Source organism: Drosophila sechellia, chromosome 3L (genome assembly GCF_004382195.2).
Source record: "Drosophila sechellia strain sech25 chromosome 3L, ASM438219v1, whole genome shotgun sequence".
In the NCBI taxonomy this organism is placed as follows: domain Eukaryota; kingdom Metazoa; phylum Arthropoda; class Insecta; order Diptera; family Drosophilidae; genus Drosophila; species Drosophila sechellia.
The window spans coordinates 12,898,079-12,917,575 of NC_045951.1; the positions used below are offsets into that span (position 1 = coordinate 12,898,079).

The 19,497-nt window shown below is 41.1% G+C and overlaps 4 non-coding genes across 4 annotated transcripts; all 4 read left to right on the plus strand.

Moving 5' to 3' along the window:
- Positions 1-5,820: 5,820 nt before the first annotated feature.
- Positions 5,821-5,892, plus strand: Trnap-agg. Its single transcript has one exon. It is a non-coding gene; the product is annotated as a tRNA-Pro (tRNA).
- Positions 5,893-6,159: 267 nt separating this feature from the next.
- Trnap-agg lies at positions 6,160-6,231 on the plus strand. Its single transcript has one exon. It is a non-coding gene; the product is annotated as a tRNA-Pro (tRNA).
- A 703-nt stretch (positions 6,232-6,934) lies between these two features.
- Trnap-agg lies at positions 6,935-7,006 on the plus strand. The gene has a single exon. It is a non-coding gene; the product is annotated as a tRNA-Pro (tRNA).
- A 1,704-nt stretch (positions 7,007-8,710) lies between these two features.
- Trnal-caa lies at positions 8,711-8,835 on the plus strand. The gene is made up of 2 exons: positions 8,711-8,748; positions 8,791-8,835. It is a non-coding gene; the product is annotated as a tRNA-Leu (tRNA).
- Positions 8,836-19,497: the final 10,662 nt, after the last annotated feature.

Sequence of the window (19,497 nt, forward strand, 5' to 3'; positions counted from 1 at the left end):
ATTACCACTTCATCATGATGTAAAAATTATTCGTTTTATTTTTCTAATTGAATTTCTAAATCTACTGTACCAACAATATGATACTCCTTAATATTTCGTAATAAGAGTGTGTGGAACTACAACAAATAATGTAGTCACGACCTTAATATATATCATTTAATTTTAAATAAATAGCTAGCTTACTAAATTCGAATGAAACAGATGATAAGTGTTAGGCAATGCGCTCCATATAAATGTCCTTCTGGTTAATTACCATCCACATTGACCTTGGTCCATCTCTGGATTGGGCGAACCTACGCTTGTTTATTTTTTCATTTTTTTCCAGCTATCCTCCTTTAAATTAAAATTTTTTGTTTTTTCAGTTCCCAGTGCTTGCCGGTCTCCAACTGTCCGGAATTCTTCCACCAACCGCCTCGCCCAGGACCCATTTTCAAGCGCGCGAAATTGTATCATTTCCTCGGAAAAAAAACATCTCTTTTCGGTCCATTTTTTCCTGTGTGTGTTGGTTTTATTTTAAGGCTAATTAGTTTGCCGGTGCCGCTTGGCCTGAAAGTTTCCTGTCACTTGCAGTGGCAAAAGGCGTTGCCAATTAGGTCTTGCTGCTTCTGTGGACAGACAGTTTTGACCTTGGCGCTGTCGATTGGCTCGGGAAGTTTTCGCTTTTTCGCTGTGTGAGCGCGGATTTGGGGCCTCCAAATTAGCTGGAAATTAAAAGCGTGCCGACCCGGAGTTTGGGCCAAGATGTGTGCCAGCTCGCGCCTAATGAAATTCGCATTCAAGTGGGCTTGAAATCTTGAAAATCTGAACAGATTTCAAGAACAGATCTTTAAGAACAGACTAAGTTTCTATATTAAACTTGATATTAGCATGAATTCCAATCTTAATGCAAGCAAAACTTCCTTGTTGGCATTCCCATATAATCAAAAGCGATGGCATGCAACATTACCAAGTCAACGGAACCACATCGATCAACTACAGCATCTCCACTCCCAAAATTATTCCCCCATCAGCAATACAATGGCTTTCGATATCTGCTGGTTGCTTCCTCTTCCTTATGACAGCACTAGCCGATCTAATTTTCATGTTGTTTGATAGAAAAGTCTTGTACTGCAGTCGCTACAAGGCAGGAATTTATCACACAGCACACTGCATCTGCACTCCCTCGACATCCGATGTTGCAGTTGCAGATGCCGATGCTGCAGTTGCTGCCCTGGCTCCGACACTCTTGCCTGTTAAATATTATCAAAAACTGTGTATCTCGGGGCTCGGAAGCTTCATGATTCTGTCGGGGCTTGTTGGATCGACTGGGCATAGCAAACATGCTCACAGTTGTTGCCGCAGGGACGCTTCACTGGCGATCGCAGCAACAGGAAAGGAGAACTGGAATCCTAGGAGACCACGAACTTGCAAATACCCTGCGGATCTTCAGCTGTTCAAACAATAGTTTAAAAAGATACAAATATAAGGAAGTAACACAAAGTGCGTTGGTTTTTCGATTTCCTAAAAAAAACAAATACATTACAACACTGAGAGTTGGGATCTCGATCTTTTAGATTGAAATATATTTTTTTTTTAAATTGGGAAGTCTATAAAATTATACTTTAAGTCTGCCCTGAGTAGTGAAATCCCTTCATCGTAAAACTAAGCGAAACAAAAGCGAAGCTTTATACCTATGGCTATAGCTTACGTATCCAACTAGTTTAAGGTTTGATGTTAATGGCTCAGTAAAGATACCTTATGATTGGGTATGATAACTGCAACATCCACAACTGTTGCTGCTGCTGTTGTTGCTGCGGCGCTGTTCGAGATTAAACAATGATTGCATTTTCATTTGCATTTTAAGTCACGGTGCAAGCAAAGCAAAGCAAGGCATAAGAAGTCAGAGGGGTCGAGATCTCACTTGGCAAGTGTTGTTGTTGCTGCCAATAGCCAACTGGCAACAGCAGCAGCATTAGCAGCAGCAACATCAGCAGCAGCAGCAGCAGAAGCGAAATTCACAACAGCAGCAGCTGTTGCGGCGGTGGCTTCCCCATTTCAGCGAACAGGTTTGCTTGGGCCGAAACTAAACACATGCCGCCAAGATTGAAATGCAAATCAGTTAATGTTTCTGGGGCTACTCAAAAATCCTTGGCGAATGGAGAGGATTGAAAATTATATTGGTGTGCCCTGCCACTAAATGTCAGCAAAGTGATTTAACCTAGAGGTTATTTATAACAAAATAAATAGTTCCGAAATATAAATGTATGGATGATTATATTTAACTCGTAACTCTAATCTACGACTTTTAGTCCATTGATAGATAGGGCTTTATTTGAGACTTGATGAAGGACTCATACTTATACTGTACCTTCCCTTGCTAGCTGTTATTATCTAATTGGCTAAGCTTGCGACACCAGGCTGTTTTATTTTTCTGGCCTGCAATAATTCAAAGGCAAACAAATACCGAACCTTAATGCCAACGCGGCTCTGGCTCGTAAAAATGAAAATTTGTGCGACAGATTTTTTGCGAGGGACTAATCTTGGACAACAGCTGCTAGGGGTCGTTTGGCCCTCGGCGAGTGTCCTGTGTCCACTCATCTCGATTACGAGGTGTAAATTTACTGACGAACATAAAGCCATTTGGCCGTTCGCCGTCCTCCTTTGTCGGCTCCCCAGTTCTCCTAATCCCTGGCAGCTCAAAATCCAATTCATATATTTACCGCTCGCCGAGGGGAGACATTGAGCATTATGAGCGTTAAGCTATCCTGGCCATTTTACGCTTCGGCTGGGGGTAAAGCTTTATAAATTTTGATGATATGTGTGAGGATTGCTGCTCATTTGTGCCCGGCTTCGTGGCGCAACGTGTTGCCGCTTAATGTGCGGGATTTGCTGGACTTTGCACTGGATGACTGTGGTTGTGGACGTGGAAGGGTCCTCGAGACCCCGAAAGCAGTTGGTGTCCCAAAAAGAGTTAAACGGTGGCAAAAGTGGAATCGACACAGCTGTACAATTCGTTTAAATGCGGTTTTAAATTGACTGATGGACTAGACAAAAGACTTTAGCATATGAAAAAATATAAAAATATGAAAATTACCAGAATATTAATCTGATTTAATAAAAGCTATAAAAATGAGGGCAATCAAAAAAGGAAGATTGTGCCAAAATACAACACAACTTCCAAATATTTATAAAAATCTTGAGTAATTCGCTGAACATGACATAATCTCATTTCACTTTCCGTAGATTCCCGAAGCTCTACCTTCACTTCTCCACCGGCTTATTGCCCACAAAGCCACCCATTGAGCCACTCGCAGTGTCTTGGCTCCTCGAAAAAGATTGCAAAATTAACACTTACTGCACACGTCCTCGGCCAAGCACTACCACTGCCGCCATCACCCTCCTCCTCTGGAGGCAACCTTTGGCCCCTGGCATCACACGTTGTGATGTGTGCCAGCTCCAGCTCCTCCATCATCATTATCATCATCATCATCGGCATAATCAACGCCCGGCGTCATCTGCGGCCTTTATCAATTCACCTTCCTTTGGCGAGCCTCCTCTTCTGGCTGTTTACATAACCAAGGCGGCGTGCCACTTTAGTGGGCGTGCTGCAAAACGTAAAAGAAGAAAATACTATTAATACAAAAAATAAGAAAAAAGTATAAAATTTGTGTTAAAATTAATGCACGACCGGTAGAGAAGGCTGCGCCTTCCCTACGCTAAGTAAACTGGCCTTTCATCGGGTTTTGGCCATATATTTCCATTCGCCAGCCACCAATGTCGATCATCGAGCCCAAGATGCTGGTGTAGATTTTTCGAACCCATAATTACCGGGCTGTGTGTGCAAATATGTATATATCTATATATATATGTATATATATAGAAAATTGTTGAGGGCAGGCGTGCGGAGATCTAGCCACGTTTTCTGGCAGATCCGAGCATGATTTAAAGGGCAGACGGCCCAGTCCTGTCTGTTGGCTTTGTTGTTGAAAGTGATTGTACTTTATAGATTGTGAGCCTTTGTTGACTCGCATTCTGCAGCACTGTAGTTGTAGTCTCTGCATTTGCCAACGTTGTGCAACGTGTCAGGCATGTTTGCCTTAGAAGCCGCCATTCTGGTGGCTTTTGGCCACGGGATGCAGAAAGTGGCAGATGCCTCGGGAGGTGGTTGAGTCATGCATGGCAGCGAGTGGGAAATTTGGAGGAGGCCAGGTCTTGGGAAGGGCAAAATATTAGTTTGAAATGCAGGTTGGGACCAGAAGAATTTCAGAAAATAAAAGTTTGTATGTAGGAGCAGCAAACTGGCATCGAGCACGATTCAAAGCATTCAAAGTTGCTTGAAATTTGCTTTGAAAATGCGAATATATTTATTAAAATGTATATTATGATTGGAGAAGCCGGAACTCCGGCTTCTCCAATCATTTATCCTTCTCAGCGACCTCCGTTAGTCAAATCCCATGATAAATCCATTAGGTCTGGGCTTGGCATAGACCATTTAAACATTTAATATATAATTACGTCATCATTATTAAGTCTCTTCTGGCTCTGGGACGGAAATCCCCCAGTGACTTGGACCATTAACAATGCCACGGAGCTGTCACCTACAGGGCACCAGGATGATCAGCATCAACCCTTAAACCAAATGCGCAGTTTCCACCGAATGAAAAGAATACAATTTCCCAAGAAAACGAGCCATTGAAGAGTAAAATAGCCATAGAATAAAGCTCTCGAAAACCTAATGAATTCAAATGAGCTAGCAAAGTTCACGGCCCCAAGGCTTTCACTTACTGCGATTGAGGATATCGTGCCGTATTAATTAGGAGAACCACTTACATCGTTTCTGATGGTTCGCAGTTAAAACAAGGCAGCGCTAAAATCATAACAGCTGTGACGTAACAAATGGCAACAACGGGGGGTTCCAAGGCAGCCCAGAAATCAACCACTTGAAATTCTTTTTTATGCCAGCCAGAATTAAGACATAAAACATTCCCGTGCGGGTTTCCGGCGACCCCGTCAACCCTTAATGAAGCCATCAGCCCACGTAACTTGCCACAGTTGCCACCAAAAGTTTCTTCCCTTGCTGTGTGCGAGTGTGTTTTTGACCATATAAGGATAACTAGGAGAGGCTTTTGATGTTGCCTAAGCATTTTGGCAAATATTTGCCCGGAGATCCAATCCATTCAGGGTGGCTCTCAAGGTACAAATTGAAAACTTTAAAGGGCTGCAAAAGACGGAGAAAAATCACAAAAATCAATGCGGGTCACCCCTGTTAAAAAGAAGCAACAGAAATCCCTAAAAAATAAAAGACCAATGCACTTTGTGAGTAGAGACCACAACAAATAATGTTAACGAGCCCGCGGTTCGTGCGATTACAATCAGTGACAGAAGGCAAACCCAACCCCGAAAACGATCTAATCTCCCAAAAACCCAGAGAGATTTGCAAGGTCCAGTGTCTGACCTGTTGGCGGATTTTTTCAGGGTCCACCACCATATGTCCATAAGCAATCAACGAAAATGTACTTGGGCATATGTTGAATAAAATGCATTGAGGCAAGGGTTTCTAATAAATCGGCAAGGAGGGTAACATGAGCTATTAACAGTTAATTGAGAACATTTATGGCCAGCTAAAAGCCTCTATAAACTGAGTGACAATAGGGGATTTGTGAGATAGCCATTAATGAGAGTTCCAAAAATTGACATTATACACAAAACCAGTTTAAATAAGAAAACTTTCGCTTTTTAACTTAAGACCACATGCATATCACGTTTGATACAGTATTAAACTCGAAATCGAATTTCGAACATTCCGTTTATAAAAAGTACTTTCGCGGCCGATGGTCAACTGGCTCGTTGGTCTAGGGGTATGATTTCCGCTTAGGGTGCGGGAGGTCCCGGGTTCAAATCCCGGACGAGCCCAAGTACAGTAAATATTTTACAGTTTTATTTTACCTATATATTTGGACTACCTTGTTTGATTAAAATCGTTGTGATCATATTTAAGTGTGATTTCTAGCCTGGCATTTATGTCTTTTAATGTATATGCCTATGTAAATTTAAGGGTCACCGCATCAATGTTTAAGGATATGCATGCAAATTTATTAATATTTAAAATAAACTTAATCTTATTGTATTTGTTTGTTTCTGAAAGTGATATAAATTAGTGTGGTATTTTGACTTCCAACTGGCTCGTTGGTCTAGGGGTATGATTTCCGCTTAGGGTGCGGGAGGTTCCGGGTTCAAATCCCGGACGAGCCCAAGGAAATTAGTATTTTGCAGCGTAATATATCAGCCTATTAATAGTATTCAAAATATATGTATTACGAAGAAAAGTTATAATTTATAATTTAATCAGAACCAAATGAATTTAAATACACATAGGAGTGCAAAAAATTCAATATCAAACGTTTAAAGTTTTGTATATTTTAAATTGCTACAACTTTTTTAAGGCTTACGCCGTTTTCAAAGTCATCGAGGTTGCAAAGATATTCGATCCTTTAAATAATAACAATTACTTGGTTCAGACCAAATTGGTTAAAAGGTAAGCCGAGTCGGCTCGATTACAGTTTCATTCGAGAAGGCGAGAACACAATGCAGTAGACGGATTGTCAGACGGGAGCCACAGAAATTGCAGACTGAAGCATTAAATGCATGTGTCTGTGACTCTTTGAGCTCTTAATGGAATACCGACGAACTTTGGAAAAGGGTGCGAGATACACTATAAGTTTTAAATCATTTTAAGCCTTTAGGAAAAGAAAATGGTAAATGTTTAAATATATTTTTAAGATCTTCAATACTTCAAAAGTAGCTTTACAGTTCGAAACATTATACAGTAAACCCGTTTGAAGTCAAAAGCCATTAAGTTCAGACATATGCAGCTTACCTTTGATCAGTCCTACAGTCAAGTTCGAATTTCGAACATTTCTTTTATAAACAGTAGTTTGGCGGCCAGTATTCACCTGGCTCGTTGGTCTAGGGGTATGATTTCCGCTTAGGGTGCGGGAGGTCCCGGGTTCAAATCCCGGACGAGCCCAAGTTATTTACGTTTTTTGTAATTGCAATGACATTTTTGTGTTTAATCAAATCTACCGAATATTTATATTTTGGAGAGTATTTTTCTCAGTGTCCAGACTGGCACTGCCCAGCGAATGAATTTTATGCATTGGAAATTAACACAACAAACTTTTCGGCTTGGCTGACCAAGCAGACACCGGCAGACCAAGGCTCATGGCTGTCATTACCCGAAATCCATTTGCGCCCCCCGGGGCTCGAGGGGTTTTGGCTGGGCCAGATCTCTTTCGCATTGTAATAATATGGCACTCAGCCCGGCCCCTTCTCGTTCGCCGTCCCATGTATCCGATTGCAGTCCATAACAGCTGGAAGCACGTAAATCTCATTGTTTCGATGCGTTTTGCATGCGTTTGAAGTGTCTGGTTGTCGATTCCGATTTCGATGTCAATGCCGGCGTCTGCCCCAATCCTCTCGCTCCTCCGCCCATCACCATACCCATCTCCCTGCCCCAAGAAGCCTGCATTTGAAAGCCTGCCTCCGCATCGGGAGTTACTTTTCGTAAACCATATTGAGATACCCATTGCTAAATAAGCGGTCAAGTGCGCGGGTTGATGTTTAAATTAGACGACATATACTAAAATTGTTTTTAAATAAATTGTGTAAGTAAATTCCTGCAGGTCCATTTTAGCGTAAGGAGAAAAGAATTGTTAAATTTTTATTAATGAAAAAATAAAAATATTAAATTGTGAGTTGTTTCAAATTATATTTTGTTACATTTACTTGGTAATTTTAGAGTATGTTTTTTGTTTTTACATAGCACTAATGGTTTTAATTAATCGGTATCTCCTATTCGAATTCCCTTTAAAGTTATAGCTCTTTTAAGATTTTTTTCTGACAAATATGTACATCACAGCAGTTGGCGAGGGGCTGAATAAAGTCTGTGGTTTCAGCACCCGGCGACAAAGAGGAACAACTCGCTTCACTCCTTATCCACAGCCAGCGGGCTCTGCAATTGACTTGGACTCGTGGCGCATCAATCGAGTGTGTGTGTATTGGGTGTGTGCACTGAGAAAGATAAGGGCTAAATATGATATAACTATAAGCGAAATAGTAAAATGTGAATCCACAACCAATGCGGATACTCCCTTACCATTGACTGTTTTTTTTTTTTTAATTTTAAATATTGACAGACGTACTTAATTGTGTGTATATTAATTAAAAAAGTAAACATTTAAATAAGTTGACACTTATTATAATTATACACATATTCTCACTTTCACTACAGTGTTTTTTCATGTGCATGAGTTTGTCGAGTGTGGTTTTTTGTTGTTGCTGGGCTGCGGTTTGGGTGATTTTTATGATGAGGCCCCCGGGCAACAGAGGACAAGGCTCGATTCGGTTTTGATTGCCCTGCCGGAAACGGTGCTCAGGTTACGATTTAGCAGCGATTTAGCCGAGCGTGAAATGGCAACTGCAGCACTTAACCACATAGCAACCGGCAACAGTGACACCAGCAGAAACACCAGATGCCGCCGAGCTTTTATCACCTTTTTTGGCCGAATGTGTGGATGGTGATGGTATTTCCATTTTCCATTTCCCCGCACTTGAATATATATATTTTTATTGCTTGGTAATGCGAACTTTCCTCTCTCATCATTGCTTATCTAATTGCTTTTCCATAAATAGCCCGCAGCGCATGAGGATAAAGTGTCGCCGAATTGCCAAAGTCAGGATGGCCGAGCGGTCTAAGGCGCCAGACTCAAGAGCGAAAGTCTCTTACCTTTCACAGCAAGGTTCGATTGAGCGTTCTGGTCCTCTCTGAGGGCGTGGGTTCGAATCCCACTTCTGACAAATTATTTTTTTTTAATTATTCACAGTTTACTCAATGTCAACGATAATAATTTTATATGCATAAATCGTAAAGTTTTTGTACACTTGCTGTATCCACAATTCCCCTCATTCTATGCTGTAAAAAGCCCTCTTTGCTTTATTCTTTTGCATTACATAGACATTTATGTCTGTTTCCCTATTTTTTACTATCTCCTCTCCTAAATAATGTTATATCCTTAGTCCAATTGCTTTTCACCTGATTTAATTCAGCTGTCCGTGGATATCCCCACTAAGCCTTAAGTCTGATTCCGCACCTCATAAACCCCAACTTGCGTTCTTTTCCTCTCATTTTCTCTCGCAGCATGTCTGCTTCTAATTAGGTTTTCGTTTTTATATATTTCTTTATGGTTTTTCCAACACGTGTTTGGGCCTCCTTCCTCGTTTTTCATGCCCTTAATTTCCCCTTCCCGCTGACTGCACTTGAATGCACTTGTCAAAGTTCTGAGCCGTCGCCTACGTTGGTCCGATGCATTTTACTTTCGAAGCCACAGACAAAATCGAACAAGGGGGGAATCCCAACCGTAAGCCACGCGTGCCATAATAGGCAGGCACCACTGTGCCCCTCCGCACTCACCCCACATTCTGCCTTTGATGGCCAACTGGAAACTCGATTTATATCCAGTGCATATGCAAAGTGTCACGTAATTTCAATTACACAGCTTCAAAGACAGAGACACTTGCACTGGGAAAAATATACAGCAGCAGTTGAAATGTTTGAAGAATTTTGAAATTAATTTAAGAATTACGTCCTTAAATAGTTTGAAAAAAAATATATATAAATATTAAAATAATAATTCTAAAATTTATATCACTACCAAAAGTCAATAAATAACGAATTCAATGTTTTAAAAGAGTAGCTCTTTTTTTAAAAATTTAAATATTTTCTCAAGTGTTCAATCGAGAATGAAAGAAAAAAAATGATTTTTCTCATTCTCCCTCTGCGATAACAAGTTTTATAACCTAAGCCAAGCGACAACGGTGCGTGCCACGCCCCCAGTTGCCGCAGCGCCCCCCACGAAAGTCCGGAAAGTGGGCGCCCCAACGCGTGTTGCATGTCAATCGCGGAATGCACTTGTTAAGGGGCAGAGCGGAGGAATAAGACGGAGGATATAGAAAGAGTGGGAAGTGACAAAGCCAACGTCTGACAATGGCCGTGCGGCTTAGTGACCCATAATGCGTTTGCCAAGAGACCAATTGTGTTAGCCCACTTCCTCGCGCTCGTCGTTCGTTTCCCAGTTTTCTCCTTCTTCTGGCCAAGTGTTCCAGCTCTTGCCTCCTCCGTTCTAACCCTGTAATCTACATCTTCAGCGTCGCCTACGCGTTCCGTCGTTCTCGAGCTCGACTTTTCCTGTTCCACTTATTGGCCTTGGATGTGCAAGTACCCTCTCGATGGGCATTATAACTTTTAAGGCATATTCAAATGAACTTCGAAATAGTTTGTTACGAATTTTTAAATATTTGCTCAGTTTATTTATCCACTAAGAAACTATAGAAATGAATTTTTTGTTTGCCACCTGCATTTGGCTTCTTTCCTTCTATTTTTTTCCTAGCGTGAATAATTGGTTGGCGTTACAAATCCGTTTTAAATGTGACTCGTGTTGCTGTTGTTGCTTGGTTAACTGGGCAGGGAAATTGATTTTGTCTCGTTTGAGCCGTTGCTGCTGCTAAGTCCCTTGACATATGGACTTTCATTGACAACGACCACAGTACAGCAACGGCCATAACCGACATGACCGGCGGCATGTTACCAACAGCCAGCGACCGCAAGCCTTTTGTTCCGCTTCCATCGACCGCCGGACATCGTTGCACGTGTCTAAAAACATCACAGGGCCAAAAACACCTGCCTCGCACCTCAATTTGAAGGCCATGATATAAAGAGGGTTGTCAGGTGAGAGAGGAGGTGCAGTGTTGGACCCTGTTGCAGTTCGGAGTATTTAGCGGTTTGCACTGCATCATTAATTTTGATGCGCTGCTGTTGCCGATGTTGTTGCACTGGTGTCCGTGCTGCCAATGAAGGGAGTTCCCTTTGGGGTACTTAGGTACACATTTTCCATGGCTTTTATATGCAGGACTATAAAAATGTACAAAACTGATAACTACTCATCACTATTTTTGCTTATTTTGCTGCCACTCATATGAATTGTAGCTATTTAGGTTGATTAACTTTTTGCAAGGTTAAGTGAGGGGAGGTGGGTTGAAAGTGTCAGTCTACAAGGGTCATCTACAGCTTAGTTTTTGAGAAAATAAACCTTTCAATTCAATTATTCGTACTTTTTTCAGCATTTTTAATATCGAGTATAATCATCATTGCTAAATCCAATTATTTTTTATTTATCCAATTAAACTCAGCCCCATCGATTCACCTAAACCCTTAGCTATTTTCCCATCCCAGTGACCAGCCAGCCAAATCGCTGACAATTTCATCAATTTGCCAGACACGACTCTGCCATGCCAGAGCATTCGGTCAGGGAATGAATCAAAGCCAGCCCGCAATCTTGCCACCAGTTCCAATTTTTGCCTTATCACCCGGCACAAAAGGCGGTTCTCTAATTAGCCGCTGACTGGCTGACTCCCAGACGTCCCCCGACTGGTCATAGCGGATTCACCAATTCACCAATTCACCGATTCACAGATTCACCCATTCCCCAATCCTCCTCAGACTTTTCAGAGAAGGCGGCGATGGAAAAGGCATGCAATTGGCATGACATTGCCATGTTCCAGCTGGGACAAAGCCCGAAAACCGAATTGAAAACCAAGGAGTGGGACTGCAAGCTAGTGCTGATGGAATAGTTCAGCCATGGCGTTGGGGTCTGAGTCGGAGTCGCCACCGGTGTGGCATGTGGATGCCGGCACGTAATGAGCGCATTACGCACTCCGAGGCAGTCGAGGGGACCAAGCCAGGAGCTGCCTGATAACAAGACAGCCCTTACAACCTGCCTTATTTGCCACCTTTACACGCGGAAAAATAAGTGGGCGAAAGTGCATTGTAAGCAAGTTCGAAAGGAAAGCCAGAAACACAATTTGAAGATTAGTATCGTTTCTGACAACATAAATTCAATATTCTATGTAAAATATGTATTAGCTGCTTAACATTATTTTCTACAATTATTTAATTTTTTAAGATCAAAGAACATTATTAAAAAGTTGCCTTTGAATGGGGGTTTAATTTTCGAGTGCAGCACTCCGCCGTCCGAATGCCTTGTTATCCTTGCCACATTATCGCCTTAGCCGAATACCTGGCGCATCTTGAGTGTGCAACATTGTTACAATCAAGTCCAAGTCCCTGTCTATTACCCTCTCTTTTTCGCCTTGTTGCGGCGTCTCGCTGGCGATTGTTGTTGCGCACGCTTTGCTTTTCAGCCTGCGGTGAGGCTAAGGACAATGCCCCACCACAAGGGGCGGAGGCAGGAGGGGAGCTGCAACTGCTGCAGCCGCCCTCGTTCCACTTACGCGTGTGTGTGCTCAAGTAGCGAAAGGCCTCCGGCAAGAAAATCAAGCGGTGCAACATTTGTTTTTCCCATTTGGCGGTAGTACTCTTGAAAAGGGGATTACAATTATTTCTGACAATTTACTTGCACCTGGAAAATGTTATTTTATTTTGTGGAGATACAAAAATAATTATTTGAAAATCATTTATGATGAGCCATATTAATATTGATTTTTTAAATCATTTGAAAGCACTTAAAGGGTATTCTATAATTCCATAGGCCACCTGTTAGTTTCATTTTTCTATTGGATCCCCAGCGGATGGCGAAGACCCCTTTTGCTACTTCAAGTCGGCTAGTTTGGCGCTCTGCCAGGTTTCAGGACAGGAGGTGGTACACATGTCGGGGGATTTTGTTTTCGAGTTGGCGGAGGAGGCCAATGTGTTGCACCAGTTTTAAGGCCACGACGCACAGCTGAGCTGCATTTTGCAACATGTTTCGGTGTCCCGAATGCAATGCCATGCCTCAAGCCGCAATTCCCCCACCTGCGCTCCCCTTCACCGATCTGGTTTTTGGATTGCGGTCTCTCGAAATCTTGAAATCCGTCGCTTGCCGCTTGGCGCTTGACTCTTGCAGGTGTGCTTCACACGACTTGTCAGTGTCAGCGCCAATTTTTTCATATGCTCCGCGCTCTATTTCTTCGAGTTTTGTGGCATAGACAAAGCATGGCAGACATTTTTTCTATGTTTGTGAAAATATTTTTGGCTTAAGCATTGATGGAGCTCCGAGGAATTTACGTGGCCGGGATGTAAGGCAACTGGGAAATTATCGTCGTATTTGGAAAGTAATATATTCTAGAGAAAAAGGAACAATTTTATATATATAAACCTTTACTATGATTTGGAAAAGATCAGTAGTGCTAACTGGCAGGTTTAACTTACTGCTGAGGGCCTTGACCCCTAACCTTTGTTACACAACCCTGCCCTTCTAGGGTCACCGACCCTCGACGAACAAGTGTCGTTGCACACATGACACGAGATCGTCTGGCCCTTCTTTCAACTCGATCTGCATGTGGATAAAGAGTCAGTCGGCCAATTAACTAAACTGCGCCTAATTGAATACTTAATCGAGCTTGAAACTGCAGCTAGGAAAGCAGCACACTCATCAAGTTGATGGCAGCTGCCTTAATTAGTCGGACTCTCACAGTCGAAAGTTTCCCGCTCATAAATTTATGTAATTTGACAAAACAAAAACGAGGGAAAAAATCGCACATAATTTCTAATGTGAGATAAAAATCGCAAAATCAAAGGCCGGAGGAGCGTCTTCCTTAAGACCCGAGTCTATTAATTTGAAATGGCCCGAGATAAATTACTAAATGACTGTCGCTTACGTGTGATCCATCCATCAATGCCATCATTAAGCCAAACATTTGACAGAGCGGCAATGGAACGGCCACAGGATGGGAGCCACTGGGTCTAACTTCCTCCCTCATTCCCCGTACCATACCTACTAGTATATCTATTCCCTTTCGCAATTCCCCAGCTTGAACTGCACAGTTCCAGAGTTCCCAATCTCAATCCCAGCCCCGGACAACAGCTCACTTCTGGTTTGGCTTAGCCGTGGACCGGAGACCCCACAGTCGGTCTTTCAGCGGTTGTCGGGATCTCAGAATCGGAGGCGACGTCTTCGTCTACGCCGCTGTCATTCGAAGCTAACTCTGGGATGTCTTTGGGTCCGGACCTCTTGGGGTTCGCTTTTTGCGGGCATGGTACCCTGGAATACCCTGGAACTCAAATGGAGGAACCTTAGTTTGAAGCATTCTTTCATTTGTTTGTCATAACTTTTCTTGGAAATAGAATATAACATGCAGTAGTAAAAACATTAACATATAACTTAATTATAACGCATTGATAGCTTGGTTAATATTTAAGAACGGTTTTTAAGATCGCTCAGCATTTACTAGGTATCTGTGAGGCGACCCCTAGCCCTTTAAGAAAAAAACGCCTAGGGTGCTGTCAATAGGATTCCCTCGCAAAAGCGAACCGCTGGCACTCAGGCGTGTCCAGGTATTTGTTGTTGATCATGTTGATAAGTGGCCGCCACATATTTCCCAACTGCACTTGTAATAATTTGTTTGCCATTCCGCCGCTCTGCATCGCTGTAATCAATGCCGCCAAAAGTGGGTGGGGAGGTGGGAAGCCGGGAAAATCAGGGGACAGACACGAGAAGTGGCATTCCTCCAGACGAAAATCTGCCTCTGTGGGAGCCGTTTTTTTTTTTCTCTTATTTATTTTTTTTGCTGCTGCTGCTGCTTCCCTTACAGGAACCAAAAGTATTTGGCGTGCGGGTTTATCTTTTTGATTTCGTTTCGTTACTTCTGGTATTTTAATGAGTTTTAGCTTTAAGATAAAACAGAAAAAAGCCAACGAGGAGACCTTTCCTCTCACATCAAAAGTTTATGAAACGGTTGCCATTAGCAGCGTTTCCCATCCGAGCTTTGATGTGAACCCAGCTGAACGCACGTGTGCCCCGAGATTGCCAATATCCGTCGATATTTCCAGTTCTTGATGCCAGTGTAGACAATGGCAAAATATGCAGATATGTTAATGAAGCATGTTCCAAGCGAAACTATAAACCCAAGGCGAGCCCAAAGACTTGTGAACGGCTGGTTGGCTCCGTCATAAATTAAATTATGCTGTACTGAGACGAGAAAAGTGATAGCTAGTTATGTAAAGTCGGTAGGAAAGGGAATAGGTAAGGGATATAAAGGATTCCTTGGAAAGGGAGCATTGAGATAGTGTCATGTGGCAGCCTTAAGGAGACCAATAATTTAATAAACTTTGTGATAGAAATATTCATATTATAGATAATGTATTGCCTAACTCTTCGCTTTTGGCTTATAAAATATAAAAAAATAATAAATATTTTATAAACATAAGAAAAGGCTTTAAGGAATCTAAAATATATCTTTAAGTTCCTGCTTTTGCTGTTTATTTTTGTACTACATACATATATAATCAAAACCTTTCCTTTCTGGCATTTGAGTTATTTGGAGGCTTTCGAGCGGCTGGCTCCTTTGAAATTTGCAATTTTCATTGAACCGCATTAAAATTCGCCATACCCTCCCATCGGGCGACTGACCCACCCAGAAAAGTGCAGTGCAACATGCAGTCCAACTTTCGCCGGGTTTAGATCGAGGAACATTCAACATTCAACATCCAACATTCAACATCCGACATTCACCCAGGGAAAGGGCGGCTTTGATTGCAATTATTTTGTGTGCTCTTGGTCTTTCACTTTCCCAAAGACAAAAAGCCGAAAGCATAAAAAAAGAACTTCGCATAATTTAGTCGCTTTGCCATTTAAATGGAGCACAAGTGTAACTAATCTCCAAGCGACATCCAGTAGATACTTTTTTGGGCTCTTTTTTGCGGTGCCTTTCACAAACGAAAAACCGAAAAAGAAACCTGAATGGAGTACGTGGCCAAAAAGACTCCAGTCAGCCGAGGTTTTTTTTTGCCTCCTTTTCTAGGTTAGTCACATGAACTGGCAGAGGGAAAGGCGGGAGGGGGAAAGGAAGGCACCTGCGGCCAACAACCAGGCCAACAGAAATATGCCAAAAGCGTTGACATTTCGTGCGGTTCCATTGCAATTAGAAGCACTTGAAGCCAGCCCAGTGAACTTCGATCTGAAACTGAGCCTGCACTGAAAAAAATGGTATATATAAGTTGCAGTTATTAATAATATTATGTTTATACTATTATTAGTTCATGAGCCGATTTCAACATACATAAAGTGCATAAAAGTGCTTGCTCTTGGCCAACAAATTAACACAACTTAACTCTTTTTCGCCGAGTGAAAATAGTTTTTGGGGCACTTTTTTGTAATTGATTTGCCATGTAGGTGGGTAAATAAAAGCTGCCCAAAATTGAATTAAATATTGGCTCAGCCGGCGACCAAAGAAGTGAAGCTGCCGGCAGGCTAACATTTAAATTTCTTATAAACAAATCTTTTCCATTATCTGGCCAGCACTCTCGCAGGAGAGTAGCACGTGCAAACACGTGCCTTCTGTGGGTCAACGGAGGTCAGAGTCGGGCCATCCATAAAGTCTTCTCTGCGGAGGGGTAGGGTGAGGGGGCGGTACTCACCGGCAAGAGCATGGCAAACTATTAGAAACTTTGACCCAAATATAATAAAACAGAAATTTACTTAGAGCAAGAAAGCGGTAGAGTTCAGAACGATACCTTAATCGAAAAGTCTGGTGATATCAGTATATATACTATATATGATATGATATATTATACTATATAAACTCGAACTTCAAATGTTATAAACTAATACTTTAGATAGCAAAGATTTCAATATTATTACAAGTTTGTATCAAACATTGTAAGATTTTTAAGAGCATATGTATGTATTTTAATTCTTACATATATTAAAAAAAATGTTAGTTAAGCTTTAATTTAATGCGAGTTTGCTTATATTTCCTTTCAATTTTAAATGATTTACATCATCTTCTATCTCTGTAAAATATTTAAAATATTTTTCTATTATGCAAACCTTGTTTATGTGCCCATACAATGCCCCCTTTATAGGGTGTAAATAGCTTTTTCTTTTCCATGCAGAGTAGATTGTGAGTTAGTGCAAGTTTAAAGAGGGAAAGGTTATACCTATGCCACCTCAGTACATACATACATTTGTACATACATATATGATAGTATATATGATGGCTCCCCATCTGTTAACAGCTTCCCCCACAAACCCTTTAAAAACTCTCGTCCAAAGTGGGGCGAAAAAAAGTTATGATTTAGAAATTAAAGTTTGCAAAGCAAAAGCAATCTTTTATTTCTAATAGTTTCATATGCGAAAGTTTTATGGCAAAGGGGATGGGGGAGGTGGAATTAAAGCTGGCGTAAAAAAGAAGCTTGCTAATGACAAAAGTATAAAGATTGTCAGGCTGTGCCGGCTAATCCATATGGAATGCACTCGACGCAAAGCACAGAATCGCATAAAGGTTCCGTACAAGTTGGGAATCGAGAACTTTTTTGGGGCAGCAGGTGCTGGCGTTCTACCGTTTAAACAAACTAGAAACAATGTTTTCCAAAATCTAAGGGACTAATTTAAAATGATTGCCGAAAATGTGGGGCACAAGCAGAGAAGGTTTTCCAACATTACCATCATTTTTGCACAGATATAAATAGTTGCAACAATCAATAGTTACATTATTTTTAATTGGAAACTAAGTGTGTTTGTAAATTATATAACCTGAGTAAAAAGCAAATATTTACAATTCCTCTAATTTACTCTCACTATTTGTTATCGTAAGTGTTTGTCCTGCTGTCCATTGAAAAATCCCATTAAATCAACGTAGCTGGTCAAGCCCTCCTCGAAATAGTAACGGAAGCCACTCCACATTAAAACAATTGTGAATGCATTTGGACTCCATTTCAATGCCAAAATTAATATGCTCCCATAAACTACATGAATGGGGCGGACTGTGCACTATATTTCCCTGCTCACACAATGATGCACTGAGAGAAATGGGATTGCATAAACGAATGTGCATAAATTGGCCACATTATTTTTTTTCTCAGTGCACATAGAAAAGAAAGAAGCAGGATCCGTCCAGTAACCACAGGAGAATATTCCCCAGGTAAAGTATGTGAAAGCATGCCATAAATCGCCCGCCTTGTTGTGGGGGAGTTTGTGTGTTAGTGTGTGTGTTGGGCAGCGTGATAGTGTTGGATGGGCGTGGTGTCGAGGGGGCGAGGGTACTGTTTTCGGCTTCAAGAGATTAGAATTGATGTTACTAAGCAAACATGAAAGGCTATTACGTTAAGCGTTGCGTTACGTTGTGTTATGTTCTGTTACGTTGAAAGTGAAATAGTTTTCTTTTCATTAAATATATTAAATGACAGGCGACAGCATAAGTCAAAGTTATAATTTTTGTTTGATTGATGGGGATGTACCGTTAAATTAAAAATAATCAACGCACCTTTAAATTGAGTTTAACAAAGTTTATTATTCATTTAGGCCCTTCACCCTTGGTGTTATATATATATTTATTTGACACTTATCTACTTCAACAGTCACGCACTTTGTTTAGCTCTTAAATTGAGATATTCAAATTATATTTCATTTGTTTTTATCCCAAATTTCTCAATGACTCAGAGCCATATTTCTGAATTGGCTGATCCCATCAACCGAATTCCCTTAACCCTGCGTTTAGCCCACGATGTGGTCCCAAAAAATATTAATTACACATTATTAATTTGCCAGCTTTTGCGGACGTAGCGCGATGAACACGAAGGATATGAAAAATGATTTGTTTCCTCCTGTTCGGGCAAAGTGGTTCAGATATTATTTAAATGAATTGTTTTTAGCCACCAACGATGGCGATAAAAACACTTTTTTCCGCCGCACGTGGAAAAAGTTCTGTTTCTGCGTGGGCGCACAAAATTCGATGGGTTACACTTACCATCGCAGCTTCGGTGAAAACTGCTCCTTTTTTATTTTTCTGATCTGACCGGAGGCCTATCTCGATTATTGTTTAATACGCTGTCATTAATCAATTTGTTTGCCATTGTTTGGGACCGCTTGTGAGTGTGTGTGTGTGTATCTTTTTGCCGTTCTTGTTTGGCCAAATTAATTATGGCCCCAACAAACTCGGTTCTGGGCTGATAAGCAACAGCAACAACGAACAAAACCAGTGCAGAATAGTGACAAATTTTTTTTGGCCAGCATAATAAATGACTTTGTTTTTGGCCTGTCCATGCGAAATAATTGATTATGCCATGCACAAAACTAGGTGAAAGAAGTGAAAGATGTGGAGCAATATACAAATGGGCCGATGGAGTTGAATCGAAATTGGATAGATTAATTCACCTGGCGGTTAATTGAAAATGTAGCTTATTGGATAATGTCTATTTTATTTGGCAGCTTATGTAACATTTAGATATCAGTTTTGTATATTTTAGCCAACCAATGCATATATCAATCTAAAAAGCAGCTGTATAAACGAAAACTTTAATTATTAAAACGAACGGTAAATAAAATCAATCAAACAGCCACCAATTATAATTTTGAAATATATGAATAACTATTATCATTCAACAAATAAATTAAAAATGCATCATATGCTCAAAAAGAAACTTAGATTTTACACTTTTTAATAAATATTCAAACAGTCCAAAACAAT